General features: G+C 37.9%; 1 long non-coding RNA gene across 1 annotated transcript; it reads right to left on the bottom strand.

Moving 5' to 3' along the window:
- Nucleotides 1-3708: 3708 nt before the first annotated feature.
- LOC137046425 (uncharacterized) lies at nt 3709-13469 on the bottom strand. The gene is made up of 4 exons (XR_010898959.1): nt 13140-13469; nt 12838-12991; nt 11079-11133; nt 3709-6975 (listed from the first exon to the last, which is right to left on the bottom strand). It is a non-coding gene; the product is annotated as an uncharacterized lncRNA (long non-coding RNA).
- Nucleotides 13470-19873: the final 6404 nt, after the last annotated feature.

Raw genomic sequence — 19873 nt, 5'->3', positions numbered from 1 at the left:
CATTAATGAGAAATTCAACAGGTGTTCCTACTAATCCTTTAGGTGAGTGTATACTTAACACTCAGGAACCTTTTATGCGTCACACTTATTAGGAATAAGAGTAAACAATTTTGGACTGTACATTCATACCCAGAAAAAAAAAGTTTTTTGAATTTTGTATTTTTTCATGTCATTGGATTGTTTAGAGCATAAGAAACAAATGGACAGATTATTTTTTTGGAAAATTATATTATATTCATATTTTATGATATGTCCTCTGTAGTTGACACCAGGACTCAGTTGTTACATTTTTTTAATGAAATGATATTGCATGTATAGGCAAAAACTTCAAAAAAATAGGCAAAAAAATTTATTTTTAATTCACGAATACATTTTTAAGTTTCAGGATTTTTTTAAAACAAACTTTTTTTAAAGATGATTCTGAGCTATGTTATAAAAGATATAACTGAATGCTTTGATACACCATCTTACTTTATGCAATATGTGGGTAAAATGGCCATACTTGGATTTTCCCATTCAATACAATGTATCGATATATTGCATCTAATTTGCATATTATTGTGTTCTTGGTGCAACATGTAATGAAAAAAAGAAGTCTAATAAGGGGAGTAATAATTGGCGACATTTTCAAAATAATATGTAATATTTCATAGGAATATTGTTATGTAATTTATTTTTCTATTTACTTGTTGTGTCTCCAAAATGCCTGATAAACATGATTTAAGTCCTGGTGTCCTCTACAGTGGACATTTATGAAATCAATGCCCTGTTTTGTAACAAAGAGTCATATTTAGTTTAGAAACCCCATAGCATTTTCCTGAGATGTTGATTTATAACAAACAATTAGAAAATTAATCAGATTTAAATTATAATTACAAAATATGATCATATTTCCATAAGAGTGCTAAAGATTAATGTCAGCCATTTTTAAAGACCAAGAAGTTGTTGTTGTCCTGGTGACACCTCCAAACATTTGGTATCTTTGCAAAGCCCTGAATGTGCTCTATAAAGGACATCCTGACTCAAAACTGTGACGTGTGTGATGTCACAGAAACTCACTAAAATATAATGTCCACTACAGAGGACAAAAGTCTATTACTGGGTCCCAGGAGGATATGGACAAATGTCCCTGAAACAATAATGCAAATATGCATTATTCTGATTAGTTGAATTTGAAACCGTTTTTTTTCTGATAAGTTCAAATACTTGGAATTAGAAGTCCGAGTATGTCTAGAAAGAGCGGTTGGCTGGTGGCCTCGGGGACTTGCTGTGGTTTGATGATTCATGTAGAACATCCTGTAAACATCACCCTAGATCACACAGAGTCTTAGAGTTGATTGAGACTTCAGACTGATAATGTACAGTCTGTGGCCTCAACATTCCAGTTTGTTAGTTGTATTGTATTATGCATTGGTTTATTTCCAGTGTTAAATTCAACAAATTACATTTTTTGTTAAAAAGCTAATAACATGTTGAAAACTCTGGATATTTTTCATTTTTTATTAATTTATGTCATTGTCACTGAAAACTATTCCAGACATTTACATTTGGTTTCCCCCTCCCTATAGACCTATGGTTATATAAGTTACTTACAGCATGAAGTGAAATCTAATATTTATTATTTAGAAGAATACAGTTCTTAGCCTCTTACACTCAGGGACATTTTTCTGGATTTCCGCCTGGATTTTGGCCGACCCAAATTGAAAAGCCTCCCATACACACATACAGTGGTCTATAGGTTCAAAATGTTGGTGTCATTTTACAAAAAACCCTTTAAAGTTACATAAAACACTGCTAAAAGTCATAAACATGTAAGTATATGTTGTCTAAGCTGTTATACCCCCCCCCCCCCCCTCAAAAAAGGGGGGGTCATCCCTTCAGACCCATTTGAATAAATCTTGCATACAAAATGACACAGACAAACTTATTTTTTTCACTATTTTCTGTAATTTAGTGGAAGCAGCCCAAACTGTCTGCATGGCACCAGAGTAATGTAAATAGTTTAAATGCATTACTTTGAGTAAAACAAATGCCAAAGTGATGCATATCTCCAGAAAGTAGAGACTCTAAGCGTTCAAATGGTACCACATTACTTTATTATTATAAAAGGGTGATTTGAATAGTGGTTGTAGTGCCTGTGCTCATCTGTAGGTGGCGCTAATGCGTTAATAACAGCGAGTGGTGGACTCTCAGATTTGTGAATCTGACTAATATTTGACTGCGGTTAGTAATGAGATTACCACAGAAACACTTTAGATCAAAGGTAGTTCTTAGAAATGTATCTGATTGTCAAACCACTGATATGACTATAACAACTCTTAATAACTACATAAATACTGAATATGAGTGTATCAGCTGTAATATGACACAAAGAAAGATCTCATGTCCAGGTCTAATTTAATAATAATTAAAATACCATTAAGTTCTATTTAATTATTCAGTTTATTTATTCTATTCTCGTTACTGTAATATATATATTTTTTTTAATACAATTATAATGTTTTTTGAATCATCACTTTTTTAATGCTATAGTAATGTTTAAATGAGATGATAATCTTCAGGCTGATCAAACTGTACATTACTTCACTGCATTATAGATCTCATTTAAATTAACCAAAGCTCTTCTGAAGTCTGATAGGATGCAGATGATCATGTGATCCGCTGTGGATCTGCTGCAATACTGAGGATCTCCAGTAGAGAGAGACACTGAACCGAGTGTGTGTGTGTGTGTGTGTGTGTGGATCTGCTGTAGCCTAATACTGAGGATCTCCAGTAGAGAGAGACACTGAACCGTGTGTGTGTGTGTGTGTGTGTGTGTGTGTGTGTGTGTGTGTGTGTGTGTGTGTGTGTGTGTGTGTGTGTGTGTGTGTGTGAATCTGCTGTAGCAGCGCTGTTTCCTCTGTCCTACAAACGGCCTGATGATTTCCTTGTTCTATGAAGTCCCTCCTTCAGAAACACATAACGAGTTCTGATTGGGCCAGCGCTTCCCGTGTTGTGATTGGACATCAGCTTAGCGCACTTTGCCTGGAAAGGTCCCGCCTCTTACCATAATGGGGAGATGCCTGAATGCGTGCTCTTCTCCACGTGTTCTTGTGGGCGGAGCTTTAGTCAACAAACAGTTCTAGTGACGTCATTACAGCAGGAAGTGCAGCGGTGTAGTCCAAACCGGCCACTCGCTGTCGGCTTTGAAAGGTAACTTCTGTTAAATAAAATATCCCGCTTTGCATTGAACATTGAGCTTTATAATTTTACAGGTATTATTTATGCTCTAACAGCAACATTACACACTAACTAAAGTTTGAAAGATGGAATTGCGAAGAACAGGACCTTTAATGAATTCCTCGCCCTCATGTGTTGGACACCCGTCAGACCTTCGTTCATCTTCAGAACACAAATGAAGATATTTTAGTGTAAAGCTGAGAAAGGCTTCAGATAGGCCTCCATTGGCATTCAGTCCATTCCCACTCACAAGACCCATAATGGCCCTAAACACATCGACACACAGCCCATCTCACTACAGCAGCTGGACAATCATTTTACAATGCGAAAAAAATATATAAATAATAGCTTTATCCGCCAAGTTATTGTCTTCCGTGTCGGTCTCTGACGTGAAGCTCACGTATGGCGTTCAGTCAACACATTACAATGTGAAAATAAACACATAAAGAAGCAATGAATGTCCTGTAGGCGAGCTGAACTGATCCCAAGTGCAGTTTTATTGAATCCTCAAGTGGACAGATACAAAATAAAGACCTGACTTGGTTTGACTGAACATAAACAGAGCAAGACAAACGAACAATGAAACAGGAGGGCTATTGATACACAAAGACGAATGACTATCAATAAACACCTGAGCATTAAACCAATGACAAACCAAACAGAACTGATGAACATATGACAAGAAAAAAATATCAGAATAGGACACAAGGGAAACACATGACTAACAGGAAACATGACTGAAATACATGAACAAGGGTGGGACACATAATACAGTAAAATGTGTTTACTGTATACGTTTATTAGCCGTGCAGGCAAAATGAGCCACAATTTTTTATTTTTTATGGGTGAATATTTTCTGATGTAGGATAAATTTATTGGAATCAGGCCAAAAATGACTGAGGCGATTTAAAAAAAAGCCAATTTTGACAAAAACCCAGTCAAAACACATATCTAGAGGAATATATATATATTCAGCTTTGTTTTCCATGATAGCACAATTGTTTGATTAGCATCAATGAAACAGACATTGTCACACATGTCACACACCAGATGTTTTTCCTCAACAATCACTTAAGACCTAGATAGTGTGTGTGCGTGTGCGTGCGTGCGTGCGTGTGTGTGTGTGTGTGTGTGTGTGTGTCAGGATCTTTGTGCGCAAGTGTCGGGTCTGTCAGTCAGTGGGAGTAGCCTACGATCGTTGTGTTTGTATCAGTTTGAAAATCACATTTCATTGGTAGGCCTACAGACTAATGCTGTAGAGAAATCGCTATGAATATTCATAAAGTTGGAATATTGCGCTTTAAAACGATACCAGACTTCGAAGAAAGCAGAGAAAAGGTAACCTGAGAAAAGGACTAATGAAAGGTACTCCTCTCAGGAAACGCACGATTAAAGCTACACTGTGCCGCTAGGGGTCGCTAACCTCTTCAAAACAATAACAAAGGTGTAGATCTATGACGCAGGGAATGAGCGTGGACTCATCCCGATGGATCTGATCATGTTTATGGATGAGTGAATGCATTCATAAGGACACTTCATTCTGCCGAACGACCCGTGAGTGCTAATAATATAATAGTTTATCTGACCAATCAAAACTTAGGAAGCTCAATGCTGTTTGACTCGGTCTACACTGCATCTGAGTGTGTTGAGTTGTCATTCTGTGTGTTGGTTCGTTGGCTCTATGACACTAGCAGTAGCTTCAATATTTCACCGTGTTAAGCAACATAACATTGATTCGTTTGATGTACATTTGCTCATCTGTAATAAAGCACAAGAACGGCATCTCTCGAGCTTGAAGTTTGTGAAGCTCTTGCCATCTGGAAAACGCCAAATCGATAATCGTCCTCTTTTGAGTTCTCATTATGTACCAAAGTCTGCTTTCCATGGTAATGTTTAAGTGAAACTACACCAGCGCAATAGTTGGAAACATTTAGGAGACTGTTACTCAACTGAACAAAATATAACACTGGTCTAGTGGTTTTTGGATATTTTGCTGCAAAAATCTTACATATAACTTACCTACATATTACACATGCACATATAAAGCCACTTTTAGATGTTTAATTGCTATTTGGGGCCTGGGGGTCGCTAGTTGACAAATTTTTGTGACAAAAACCTCAAATTCACTTGTTTCGCCCCATGGCTCTTAATTATCCTGTTTGCATTCAGGCTCATTTTGTCAGCACGGATCACAAATATCATCTAGTCCATATTCATAACAATATAATCATGAAATATTTGCATTGCAATACTAAAAAGGTGCTTTAACTATTTTATTTACTTAAAAAAGTTAAACTCACCTCTTGACTCGCACAGTGAGCAAGTCACACGGGTTTTCAATTGATTGATTGAAATCTAGTTTTTAACAACCCCAGTTTTGTCGACTTGTGCTTGTGATGTTCCTCGTTTAAGACACTGTGGATAAAAGTAGCGCCATACTATTGTATTATAAGGCAGGGGTTTTCAAACTGGGGTCCGGGGACCCCCAGGGGTCCACCAGAAGGTTCTAAGGGGTCCCCAGAAAATTTCAGGGAATTAAAAGACAAAGCAAAAAATGGTTAAAGTTACAGTACAATTTAAGATTTGTATATGTTTGCTTTATATCTTTAAAGTTACAGAAAATTCTAAATCAATTGAAGATTTGTTTGCTTTATATCTTTCTAGTGCGTTTTTCTCACTGTAGTTCTCTATATCTTGCTCACTGGGGTTGTAAGGCAGTGCTCTTAACGCAGTACGTAAGCTGCTTACATGCATTTATTGTGAAACTTGAAAATGTTCTTCTTCAGGTTTATTCATCCACATTAAGTATAGCCAATTTAAGTTTGGAAACAATATGTTGAATTTATAATGTCAAACTTACTATTTATCTAACAGTTTAAATGTTTTTTTCATACATAAAAATATGTGACCCTGGACCACAAAACCAGTCACTAATCGCATGGGTATATTTATGGCAAAAGCCAAAAATATATTGTATGGGTCAAAATTTTACATTTTTCTTTTATGCCAAAAATCATTAGAATATTAAGATCAAGTTCCATGAAGATATATGTATAAATCTTTATAAATAAAAAAAGACTCTTATGGCAGGTTTTGTGGTCCAGGGTCACATATATAGATGGATTTTAGGATGGGGGTCCCCCATAAAAGGTTCATTATATTTGGGGGTCCTTGGCATCATAAAGTTTGAAAGCCCCTGTTATAAGGTATAACACAGGCAGCAATAACAGTAATGGATTACACCATAAACTGTATCAAGCAGGAAAACCACACACAGTCACGTGTACACGTGTAGTTGTTGGTAAACCTGTATACTTTTGCTGATCATTTGTGATGTTCCTCGTGAAAGTCACCGTAGAATAAAGATGCTTTTAGAGGAAAACACCAGAAATAATGACCTCCTGTACACTCTCTGAAAGGAAAGGTACATGAAGTGTCACTTTACAGCATACTGCGGCTTACAGCCGATTCTGTTCATTAATAAACATATTAATGAGGGAATATTTGTCAGACATGCAAGTGCAAAGGTTCAAACTTTTGACCTCTGACCTTTGCCATTGCCTGCACGATACTATTGTATCATACGACAGTAAAACGGTACGTATGAAAACCATCATAACCATCATAAACAATAACGGTGTACTGTAAGTCCGCCGTTCTGTTTAGCTGTGAAGTTGACTGAAAATATGTTTAAGACGTGACTTGACATAGTGCAGAAGAAGAATGTGCTGGTTTGATGACAGGAACTGCTGCTTTCTAAAAACAGAAAACACACACACACACACACACACACACACACACACACACACACACACTTGTGAATATAACATCAGATTCCTGCGTCACATTTTTAACTTCTTTCACATTTCCTGGAGCTCTACCTTCAGGGCGGCGCGATATATAAACTGTGTTATGCGATAAATTGTTAAATAATGCGATACGATAATCATAAATAAATTCAGTTAAAATTAAAGGAGTGATTATATATTTAACATGTGTCAGATCCTCCAAACAGATCAAAATCCATCAATAATTTAATATCATCTTGATCGGCTGATGCTCATATGGGCAAAAGGATAAAGTCAATAAAGTGGCGTTGATGATAATATATAAATACAGTGCAAAGGGACAGTCAAAATGTGATCTATATTTGATCATATGAAGCATAATCTTGATTTCAAGCCACAAACGCACATATTAAATGTTTACGCATGTTATATACATAACCATAACCCATATAGGATAATTGTATTTATAAATCAGGATGGCTCACTTTAGCTGAAAGGAGTGCAAAATAACACATTATATGAACTGCATTCTGATAAAGATATTATAACTGGAGCTTAGAGTTAACAAAAGCAGTAAAGAAAATAAAAAAACACCTAGCGAATGAGGCGGCAATGATCACGAGAATTGAGCGCTTTGAACGCGTGATTCGCGCGAAACACGCCAATCACTCAAGTTGAAAAATTTGAACTTTGGCGGATATTCGCGCCGCGTTAACCAATGAGGAGCCTGCTTACTGCTGTCACGTGCTGAAGTGACGGATGGGAAACCCATAGGGGAACCCCTAGGCCAGAGTAATTTAAAAATACTACTCTATTGTGTCACAAAATGTACTTTTAATAGTTTTTCAGGCGAGAATGTAGTTGTTTAAAGCTCAAATATGTGATTTATTTATTAATTATTGATTTCATTAGGATTTCTTTCAAACTTTATTGTAAAATATCTATTAAAATGTTTGAATCGCCACAGGACCAGATATTTAGCATGCCAAATATCTCATGAATCACAGATCGCGTCTTTGATAATTCGCACTGCGTTATTGTCACTCACATGAACAAGCACCGATTTGCCTATTATTCCCTATGTTTCCAAATTTGTGGGCGTTTTCAAACTGATGGGTGTTTACAAATCAGACAATGAAAATGATTGATTTAACCAGACCCCACCCACACTGTGATGTGGCAAATCAGGTAACACAGTTGAAAACATCCCTCTGCTTACGGCCACGCCCACTGATGTGGTAACGCCTATTACTAACCTGCAAAGACATACTTGATTGTTCCGTACCATAGTTGCCAAGTCTGTGTATAACACGCGACTTTGGGCTTCTTCTTCTTTTTTTTTGGCAAGTCGCGTTAAAAAATCTCAAGTCACGGGTTGCAGTTTTTTTGGGATAAAAATGTGGTTGCTTGTTAGGAAAATATTAGCCTGGATGCCAGCCGAACTTAGCACCACCCACAAAATCTTTAGGTCGGGCGGTTCGGTCTGGCCTCGCTCCATAGAGGAGTAATTATAACCCAAACAGAAACTGTTCAGACCAATGAGATCATCAGGGCGGGCTTTAGACGATGACGGACAGATGATCAACAGAAACTGACCAATGAGATCATCAGGGCGGGCTTTAGACGATGACGGACAGATGATCAACAGAAACTGACCAATGAGATCATCAGGGCGGGCTTTAGACGATGATGGGCAGATGATCAACAGAAACTGACCAATGAGATCATCAGGGCGGGCTTTAGACGATGATGGGCAGATGATCAACAGAAACTGACCAATGAGATCATCAGGGCGGGCTTTAGACGATGACGGACAGATGATCAACAGATACTGACCAATGAGATCATCAGGGCGGGCTTTAGACGATGATGGGCAGATGATCAACAGTAACTGACCAATGAGATCATCAGGGCGGGCTTTAGACGATGATGGGCAGATGATCAACAGAAACTGACCAATGAGATCATCAGGGCGGGCTTTAGACGATGACGGACAGATGATCAACAGATACTGACCAATGAGATCATCAGGGCGGGCTTTAGCCGATGACGGACAGATGATCAACAGAAACTGACCAATGAGATCATCAGGGCGGGTTTTAGACGATGACGGACAGATGATCAACAGTAACTGACCAATGAGATCATCAGGGCGGGCTTTAGACGATGATGGGCAGATGATCAACAGAAACTGACCAATGAGATCATCAGGGCGGGCTTTAGACGATGACGGACAGATGATCAACAGATACTGACCAATGAGATCATCAGGGCGGGCTTTAGCCGATGACGGACAGATGATCAACAGAAACTGACCAATGAGATCATCAGGGCGGGCTTTAGCCGATGATGGACAGATGATCAACAGAAACTGACCAATGAGATCATCAGGGCGGGATTTAGCCGATGATGGACAGATGATCAACAGAAACTGACCAATGAGATCATCAGGGCGGGCTTTAGCTGATGATGGACAGATGATCAACAGAAACTGACCAATGAGATCATCAGGGCGGGCTTTAGACGATGACGGACAGATGATCAACAGTAACTGACCAATGAGATCATCAGGGCGGGCTTTAGCCGATGACGGACAGATGATCAACATTAACGTAATCATCTCGTCATCAAAGGGGCTTGGGTTATATTTGTTCTAATCCTAAACGGAGAGCTTGTTTGTATCTGCATCACCTTCACTATTTCTCTCAGAAATGATGATCATGTTGGGTAAGTACTCTGTGTATCATTACATTTTTGTATTTTTTTACAACACCGGCAAAGATCGTTTATTCCAGCGCGCGTGCAGACAGGGTTGCCAAGTTTTTACAACAAAACGCGCCAACTACTAGCCCAAAACAATAGCTTCTCGGGGGGTTCTCTGGAAAAAAATGGCGTTTGGGGGGTAAAATGTGTGTTATTTTGGCAAGATTGCCTGCTAGAATTCGCACTCATGGGTCTATATATCACATAATAGTCGATTCAACCCGCGGACATAGAAAACAACCGCGGAAAAAAAAAATGCGGACTTGGCAACACAGTGCAGTTGAGCTCTGTTTATGTTGCTTCGTTGCATTGGTTGTTGGTCTATCCAATTGAGGTCTTTCCTGGTTGGGTTGAAACACGCCCCATAATCACAGCCCAATGAGCATCAGACTCATATTCTGACTAGAGTTGAGTATGACCACGCCAGGCTAGGAAAATATGATAAGCAACTTTGTTTCTTTGCATTTATGGTCGCTGTTTTGTCCATTGCCTGACACTGTCTAGCTAATAGTCATTCGATGCAACGATTCATACGAGTGCTGAAGTAATACGTCCTCATACTTCCCCTCATTGAAGAAAAATAGCGTTCAACGTGCAGGCATGTGACATTATAAATGCACGTAAAGATTGTTAGTAGACGTAAATAGACGCATACATTTTTACAAAGAATGCAACCAACAGAGACGGAGAGGAAACAGGTTGATAAGGCAGGCACCTAATTTAAATGTAATTTTTTAAAATGTATTTATCATTACAGGCTATTATATGTATTTTATAATAAATATGAGGCTATATTGCAGCGCTCCCTTAGTGCTTGCCTGTGTCCCAATCATAGACTGTAAAAAAATATCCAAATTACTAAGCCTAAAAAGTATGTGACACAAGTAACTTTACTAATACTTTAACTTTAACTTTACTAATACTATTTAGGGCAGATTGCACATTGAGATTAAGGGCTTATCTGTTCACAGCCTTAATTACAATTTGAAGATTTTTGTAAAATCAAAGTTTTTGCTTTTCAAACTCTGAGAGGTTTCAGTTTAATATGTCGCAGGCTCATTTATTTATAAATAATGATTGACCATAAATTATATTGATGATAATAAATAATATAATAATATTGGACTTGTTTTTGAAGCTGTGGTTGCTTATTTGTCTCGCAAGAGTTGGCAGCACAGTTTCGGGCATTTGTCTGCGATTTCGCAAAACCTGTCGGTGAGTCAAAAATCGGGCCTAAAATCGGCAGTGTGAATTCGGCATTAACAAATGAAGATTACCTCCAAATGAGCTCGTGTGTGTGAATCTCACCTCATCTTTGACTCTATCTGAATCTTCACAGTATGACTGTCTGGATCACAGAAAACTAGACATTAAAAACACAAACATCGGATTATAGCATTAAGCATTGAACAAAAAGCTTCTGGCTTCCTTTAGGAGGAAACAAAAGATGATCAAAAGATTTAGATGTTTTACATTGTTTGCATTTGGTAGTTCAGCAGAATGAGGGTTAGTGATCTCCTGCATTATATTTTCAGATCTTGAATTAAATAATAAGCTAAACACGCCTCCCTCATAAATACACGTAAATTATATTTCCACATGTAGTTTATTAGAGTGAATAAAGCCTATGGGCTCAAATTCCCGCCCATTGAATTGCAGTCAAGTATAAAAAAATAATAAGCACGAATCAAAATTTTAAAAACACGTGAATATTTAACGCACAAAACTGAAAAATCAATGCCGAATCACAAACTATGCGGTCATAGAAATACAAATAATAAGCGTGAGTCAAACATTTAAACAAGTTTAAAATTATATTGCTCAAAATCATCTGTATCGCACATAAAATCATGTTTTCTGCTCTTATTTTCATTTTTGTATGTCTGTGCTCTTTTCTCCTTTGCTCTTGTTTTCTGGGCTTGCGTTTCCATCCAAGTCGAGGTAACTGCAGACTGGGGCAATGGAGAAGAACAAATACTCCAATAACACTCATTGTGGAAGAAACAAATATCAATACGTCCTTGGACGTAACATTATCATTTTAAACTTCACTCAAAAAAATGAACTTATGATGCTGTTCACTTTATTTAAGCAATTCATCTCCATTTAACACCATTATATCAGGTTTCTGGTTCAAATGTAATTGATTCATGTTAAACTGACTTAAAACCGTCACTCTCTGACATAACTTGATGTGTTTATTTTGAGATAACATGATTCAATCAAGTAAGCCTAACAAACAGGACTTTCACTTCCCATCATGCTCTGCAAACGGGCTGAATTTGGAGAGTAAATGTTTAAATAAAGTGATATTTTATGCATTTCTAACGAGATGAGAAAATGGAGAGACTTTTTAATGTTTAATGTTTTGTTATGTTGGTATTTAAAAGTGTGTGTTATGTTCGTGTTTTTGGACGTTACCATTGTGGTGTAGAGCGTGTGCTCAGAGGATCTGCTAATAGCGATTAAAGTTGTTTTAATAATAATAAACATCTACTTTAGGCTTGCCATGGATGGAACAAAACCATCTAGCCAATACAATCTTGTAATGTAAAAGGTTTTCTAACTGTTGTAAAAAATAGCATTTCACTAAATAAAAATTATCAATTAAACTGGATTACTTAGTTTGTTTTTATATATTCATTTCAGAGTAATTAAAGGTAATAGTTTTGGACAAAATTAAGAATGTTAATCTGATTTAAAATAACTTATCTGTTCATGTTAAATGAACACAAATATTTCAAGCTGGTTGAACATCATCCACCGTTGTGAAGATAATGTGGTGTGATCACGTAAAACCACTGTCCACGATTAAATCATGTTCAACCAATGTGCCTTTTTTTGAGTGTTGTTTAAATGTTTGACTCACGCTTATTATTTGTATTTCTATGACCGCATTGTTTGTGATTCTGCATTGATTTTTCAGTTTTGTGCGTTATATTTTCACATGTTAAACATTTGATTCATGCTTATTCTTTTTTTAAGCTTGACTGCAGTTCAATGGGAGGGAATTTGAGCCCATAAAAGATACGGATGGTTTTATCTCCTATACATCATCAATACTCACAGTATGGTCTGTGGAACTGAAAGCTGTTCCGTCGAACTCGTCTCACACTCTCTTCAGGTTTTAACTTGCCATTTTTCTCCCTTCTTTTCCCCTTCTTTAGATTAATCCACATGCCATGCAATGTTTTCTCTTAAACTCTCCGTCTGTAGAATGTCTGTTCAAACAAAACACCGGTACGATCTCAGTTAAAGAGAAATATAAATGTTGCTGATGATTTTTGTGCAATGCAGGTTTACATTTAAGTTTGAGTTTAAGACACACATCAGTGTCTGGATTATAGATCAATGAATCTCTTTACTGACCATTAAAGATATAAATGATTGAATCCCCTCGATGAGCTGAGCTGAGGCGATCTCTTCACGGCTCGGAGATCTGTCGTCCTGAACTGGTTAAACTGGTTTAGACAAACGCGTTGATCTCATGATGAACCAGGAACAGGAGAGGCTTTAGATGTTTTACATTCTGTAGTTCAGCAGAATGAGGATGAGTCTGTGTTAACTGAACTGAAAGCATTTCGTTGTTTTTGAATGACAAAACATTCACACTCTCTCACAACCTTTAAGAACTAAAGAAAAACCCAAACATCTGACACTTCACACTCATAAACCATAATTCAACCATCACACACTTTCAAAAATCATCACTCATGTCACGGCCAAAGACGTAAAGGCTATTTTGTGATATCTGCATGGTGTACTGTGGTTTGTTTTTTTCTTTCCTTTGAAATTATTATGTCTTAATATGGCCCTGACAGCATTAAGAACTGATTCCGCCCTCTAGTGGCAACAGTCATGAAAGGCCATTTGTGCCCATTTTGTGTGTTTGTGTGTGTGTGTGTGAGAGAGAGAGAGAGAGAGAGAGAGAGAGAGAGAGAGAGAGAGAGAGAGAGAGAGAGAGAGAGAGAGAGAGAGAGAGAGAGAGAGAGAGAGAGAGAGAGAGAGAGAGAGAGAGAGAGAGAGAGAGAGAGACCTTAACTGTGCAGCTGCTGGAGTCTGTCCTGTGGAAAACACACCTGTTGGGAAACTTCTGGGTTCATCTTCATCATCATCTTCTTCATCTTCTTCATCATCTTCATCCTCTCAGATCATGATCAGGTGATTTCCTTCATTCTCACAGCAGATGATTTAGATCAGGAGTCAAATATTATTCACACTGAAGCTCAATGTCAAACTGGGGCTTTAATTGAACTGCATTTCTAACACAAACTCTGGACAGAAATCATTTGAGTATTTTACATCTTTCAGCTTTTAATAAGTGACATGTATTATGAGAGACTCTCGTAAAGCATTCATCACTAATCCAGGATTTATGAATAATCTTCAGATATGAGATTATGGAGATTATGAAACATCATCTTCATAATCTTCATCCTCCTCATCTTCATCATCATCCTCCTCATCTTCATCACCATCATCATCATCCTCCTCATCTTCATCCTCCTCCTCATCATCTTCATCATCTTCATCATCCTCCTCCTCCTCATCTTCATCATCATCCTCCTCCTCCATCATCTTCATCATCATCCTCCTCATCTTCATCCTCCTCATCTTCATCACCATCATCCACCTCCTCCTCCTCCTCCTCATGATCAGATGAATCCATAAATGCGTCTGAGTCTCTGGTAAGATCATGAATTCTTCCCGTTTGTAGTTTTCCAGAAAGTGAGATCCAGGTTTAGTGAGATGATAAATAATGAATGAATCTGAGAATGAACATGATTCTGTCAGATCATCAGACCATGAGCTCCAGCGACACACACACACACACACACACACACACACACACACACACACACACACCATAAAGCTTTGAGTGAGCCGTTGACATACACTTCAGTACACTTCATCAAACTCTTCTATATTTAGTGAGCGCTTTGACTTCATCTTTGTGTTTAGTTCTGCTTTCTAATGAAGCGTTCTGTCCCTGTTTGATTTGTGAGAAACTCTTCTGATCTTCTTCAAACACATCATGTGGATCATATTCCCTGATCAACTGTAGATCCTGTAATATATAGGAATAAATCCTCCTCTTTTTTAAAACAGCCAATCGTATTTCATTTACATCACAGCTCATCCAGAGCCGTTGAGCTCCATAAAGCCGCAGTTTCCTCGGATTCGGCTCAGCATTCGGTGCATAATTCAAACGATTTCTGAAAAGGGGGAGATCTTCAGATTCTAGAATGCATTTAATTGGACAATAAATCCGGTGAGAACCTGAACTGCAGTGATGTCATCAAAATCATTATTGGTGGAAGACTACGTTTTGAATGCTTATATCTATTAAATGTTAATGTTGCCATTGTTTTGGAGCAACACTGGATAACTTTAAGGCATATTCATACTAAAAGCCAAAAAACTTCCATTTTGATTTCATAGGGAATTTATAAAAGGGTTCTCAATGAGTTTTGCTGCACAAGGAAAAAGGATGCCCTATAAACAAACTATAAATTGGTATACCAATTGAAAAATAGACTTTATTCAATCATATATATTTTTGAAAAATGTATATACACTCTTCCATTCGAGGGTAAAGTCATGATGCACATTTACAATGATTTGAGACTACAATGTTTTTCCTCAATTTACTCTAAATTAATTCTTAGCTTTCGGTATATTACAATTAATTAACGCTAATTTCTCTTAATATTCAACGTTAATATACATGAATAATGAGCCGATTCGTTAATCAGCATCAAACTGCCAGTATAGAAATAAAATTTGTGGTGGCCAATCAGAGATCAGCTGTCTGTAGCTCCACCCCTGACGCTCCTCTGCTCCGCCTCTGATCCAAGAGCGGGTGAACTCAGCTCTGTGTTCACTGAGACCAACATTACAGTTTTACTGATGATAATATGCAGATATACAGCTCTGGAAAAAATTAAGAGACCACTGCAATATTTTTTTTAAAGCTCCACTGTGTGATATTTTCCTCATCTAGCGGTGTAAAGCTATATGACCATCCAGTGAATAATAGTTTCTGTTCCTCTCAATTCTGATTTTGTTTTAACTCCTACGGTGGCTGATTTAGTCCAAGATTAACATGGCAATCCCCCTCTTCACATTCGACACGGTGCAATCGAGTGTTAAAACGCGAAAAGCGAAGCTTGAATTTACGGGTATGTCCCTCTTTGGCTACTGTACTTTCAAGATGGAGGAGCAACATGGCGACCGGCATTCGAACCCCTCACCCGTATGTATTTTCAATGGCATATTATAAACTTACGAGAATACTTTATTACTTGAAAGAAGTAAATATACATTAATGAGCACATATATTTTTGAAAGAACTAAGTGTTTTTAGCGAAGAATAAACTAAAAAAGTTACACAGTGTAGCTTTAAATCAGCATCTCTACAAATATGGAAGCCATTCCATTCCAATGTCGTTCTACTGAATGAGGTGATGATTAGGTGATCACCTGAGACAAATCTTATTTAATAAGGAAAAATATAAAAAACACTTCTGTGGTCATCTCTATCCTCTTGCAGTAGGACCAGCTGGATGGCAAAAACAGTGCTAGGAGTACCTCAAAAGTAATTGGAATCAAAAAATAACTATTGACCATGCCAAAAAAGTTGAAAAGGAAAGTTTTGAGTGAGGAAAAGAAAGGTTCAATTCTGGCTTTACTGGCAGAGGGATACAGTGAGCGTCGGGTTGCTTCCATCCTTAAAATTTCAAAGACGGCGGTTCATAAGAACAAGGTCAAGCAGCAGACACTGGGGACAACAAAGCTACAGATCGGCAGAGGACGAAAACGACTCTATGCTGACCGGAATGACCACCAACTCATTCGAATGTCACTCAACAACCATAGGATGACATCAAGTGACCTACAAAAAGAATGGCAAAGAAACAGGCTCCTAGGGGCAGGGCTGAAGTCATGCAAAGCTAGAAAAAAGCCCTTCATCAATGAGAAGCAAAGAGCCAGGCTGAGGTTTGCAGAGACCATACGGATTGGGCTGTAGAGGACTGGAGTAAGGTCATCATCTCTGATGAGTCCAGTTTTCAGCTTTGTCCAACACCTGGTCGTCTAATGGCTAGACGGAGGTCTGGAGAGGCCTACAAGCCACAGTGTTTCACACCCACTGTAAAATTTGGTGGAGGATTGGTGATGATCTGGGGGTGCTTCCGCAAGGCTGGAATCGGGCAGATTTGTCTTGTGAAGGATGCATGAATCAAACCACGTACAAGGTTGTCCTGGAAGAAAACTTGCTTCTGCTCTGACAATGTTCCCCAACTCTGAGGACTGTTTTTTCCAGCAGGACAATGCTCCATGGCACACAGCCAGGCCAATCAAGGTGTGGACCAATGTAGGACCACCAGATCAAGACCCTGTCATGGCCAGCCCAATCTCCAGACCTGAACCCAATTGAAAACCTCTGGAATGTGATCAAGAGGCAAATGGATGGTCACAAGCCATCAAACAAATCTGAGCTGTGTGAATTTTTGCTCCAGGAATGACATAAAGTCACCCAACATCAATGTGAAAGACTGATGAGAGCATGCCAAGACACATGAAAGCTGTGATTCAAAATCAGGGTTATTCCACCAAATATTGATTTCTGAACTCTTCCTAGTTTAAAACATTAGTATTGTGTTGTTCAAAAATGAATATGAACTTATTGTCTTTCCATTATTCGGGGTCTGACAACACTGCATCTTTTTTGTTATTTTGACCAGTTGTTGCTTTCGGGAGATAAATGCTCTAAATTACAATATTTTTATTTGGAATTTGCGAAAAATGTTGTCAATAGTTTATAGAATAAAACAAAAATGTTTATTGTACCCAAACACATACCTATAAATTAGGGATGCACGATATTGGATTTTTGCCGATATGCCGATATTTTTCAGCTCACTTTGGCCGATGCCGATACCGATGCCGATATATGTTTATTTTTTCCCTTTGTTTGGAAACAACACCATTTTGAGCAAAAACTATTTTTTTTCATTCTGGTTTCAGATTTCTGAGGTTTTCTTTAATAAAAGGATTCTTGTTGAAGATAAATAAATGTTAATAAAGTTCTTTTTATGATAAGAGTATATTAAAAGCTCTGAAAATAACAATAATAAAGTCAGTAATTTTTCACCCCAGATGCAGCTGTAACCTAAATATTGTATTTTTGGATTTAACGTTTGTGCACATGAAGTGGGGGTGGCATGACATCCATTGATGCTGTCTTTTAATTCTACAATTATTGTAGAGCTCCTTGGATTATTTTTCATCATCCATTTCGTAAAATTTTATTACAGATTAATACACTGTATATAAAAGTATTTCATTTACAAGTGTCATGCTTGTGATTTATGATATCATTACTGATTTGTTTATTCAGAACAAGAAGTAACTTCAATTTATTTGCGTATTCTACTTTTCATTGTATTACTGTAACAACAGCGCCCCCACTACATGTATAAATATATAGCGGCCTGGGTGGAGGGCACTAGGACCTGGAGGAGCTTCTGCTGCTGTGGAGGCTGCCGCAGGCGCTAGAGAGCGGGGAGACGTGATTGGGCTAGTTTTGGGCTAGTTTTGTTGTGAAAACTGGCAAATCTGCTGCTGACGGTCACGTCCTTCTGTACGTGCATTCAGAAATTCAAGGCAGCATTTAAAAACAGTCAATATAAATCACTGTACATGCAATGTATTTTCTTGTTTTCACTTGAAGAATGACCGCATTGCTGACATGGTCTTCTCGCTGTAGCACTCCTTGCACACGTGAGTTATTGCAGGCGCATATCAACATGTTATCATATCGGCAAGTCATATCGGCATAATGTTTTAATATCGGCCGATTTGTATATTTTAAGCGTTTATCGGCCGATTCCGATGTCGTGCCGATAATATCGTGCATCCCTACTATAAATAGTAAAACTAGAGAAACTGATCATTTTGCAGTGGTCTCTTAATTTTTTTCAGAGCTGTAAATGTGATCATGTCTTCAGTGATTCTGCATTGGCTCATCTTTTCCTCTGGATTGCGTACTTTAGTGCTCTTTCTTTACCACTGAGACCAAACGCGATGTTCTTCCAGGTCAGATGTTTGTGATCTGTGAGGAACAGTATCTGTGAAGATCATTCTCATCGAGTCTCTGGGAATGATGGAGCGTATCCAACATCTGTCCGTTTGTGTCCTTTATTATTATGATTGCTTTAATAATGTTCATTTGGTCACTTGTTCAGGTCTTCACATCAGTAGTTCCAGAGACATTTCATATATCTGGATAAATATGCATATGACCTAAAACTCATCTTAAAATACTCACAGTCAGGTCTTCTATGCTCCAGACTGTCCTGATGATAAAGGCTCATGGGTCTTTTCTTCTTCAGTTCTTCAGAGTGAGAGTTTTTCTCTCTTCTCTCATGATTTGTGTTGTTCTTTTGTTTCTGGATCTTCAGATTCGGTCCGTCACACGTCATCTACAGTCCAGAGGGTTTACTGCGTGTCAATATTATGTTTTATTATCAAAACCATTATGCCAGAGAACTATTGAAAAGAATGCGTTATAAAAAATGACCTACTAAAACACACATGACAACTTGACCAGACATTTATCAAACGACAATTACAAAAATGTTATTGAAATTATACTTCAGACAAACCATAACAAAGACTAAAACACACTAACTAACCCTATATAATACAGTTTAAATGAGCAATTAGTGCTTCTGACTTGAAGCCTTTACTTAAGTGAGTTTGATATGAAAGCTTTGTGAGAGTTAGCCCCGGTCTCAACGATATAAACATAATCCGAGCCATTATTGCGGTGTAGTGCTTTCACAGTACAGTAACTTTATCTCTAGATATGCTTGTTATTTAACGCTGAGTGCTTTAAAGCAGATCTGCAGGCTTCTGTATAATCCCAGCACATGGAGGATCTCTGTCTTCTGGACGATAATGACAAACTGAGATCTTTATCTGTTGTATTTCTGTGTGGGAGGCGTGTTTAAACCTGTGATATGGATCAGTAAAGTTTGTTTCGGCAGGTATGAGAGACACACCCTTTCTGATCTTCACACCACCTTTTTCATCACACA

This window comes from Pseudorasbora parva, chromosome 18 (assembly GCF_024679245.1).
Source record: "Pseudorasbora parva isolate DD20220531a chromosome 18, ASM2467924v1, whole genome shotgun sequence".
NCBI lineage: Eukaryota > Metazoa > Chordata > Actinopteri > Cypriniformes > Gobionidae > Pseudorasbora > Pseudorasbora parva.
Note: the sequence above shows the minus strand (reverse complement) of the source record. Positions and strands in the feature narration are given on the sequence as shown.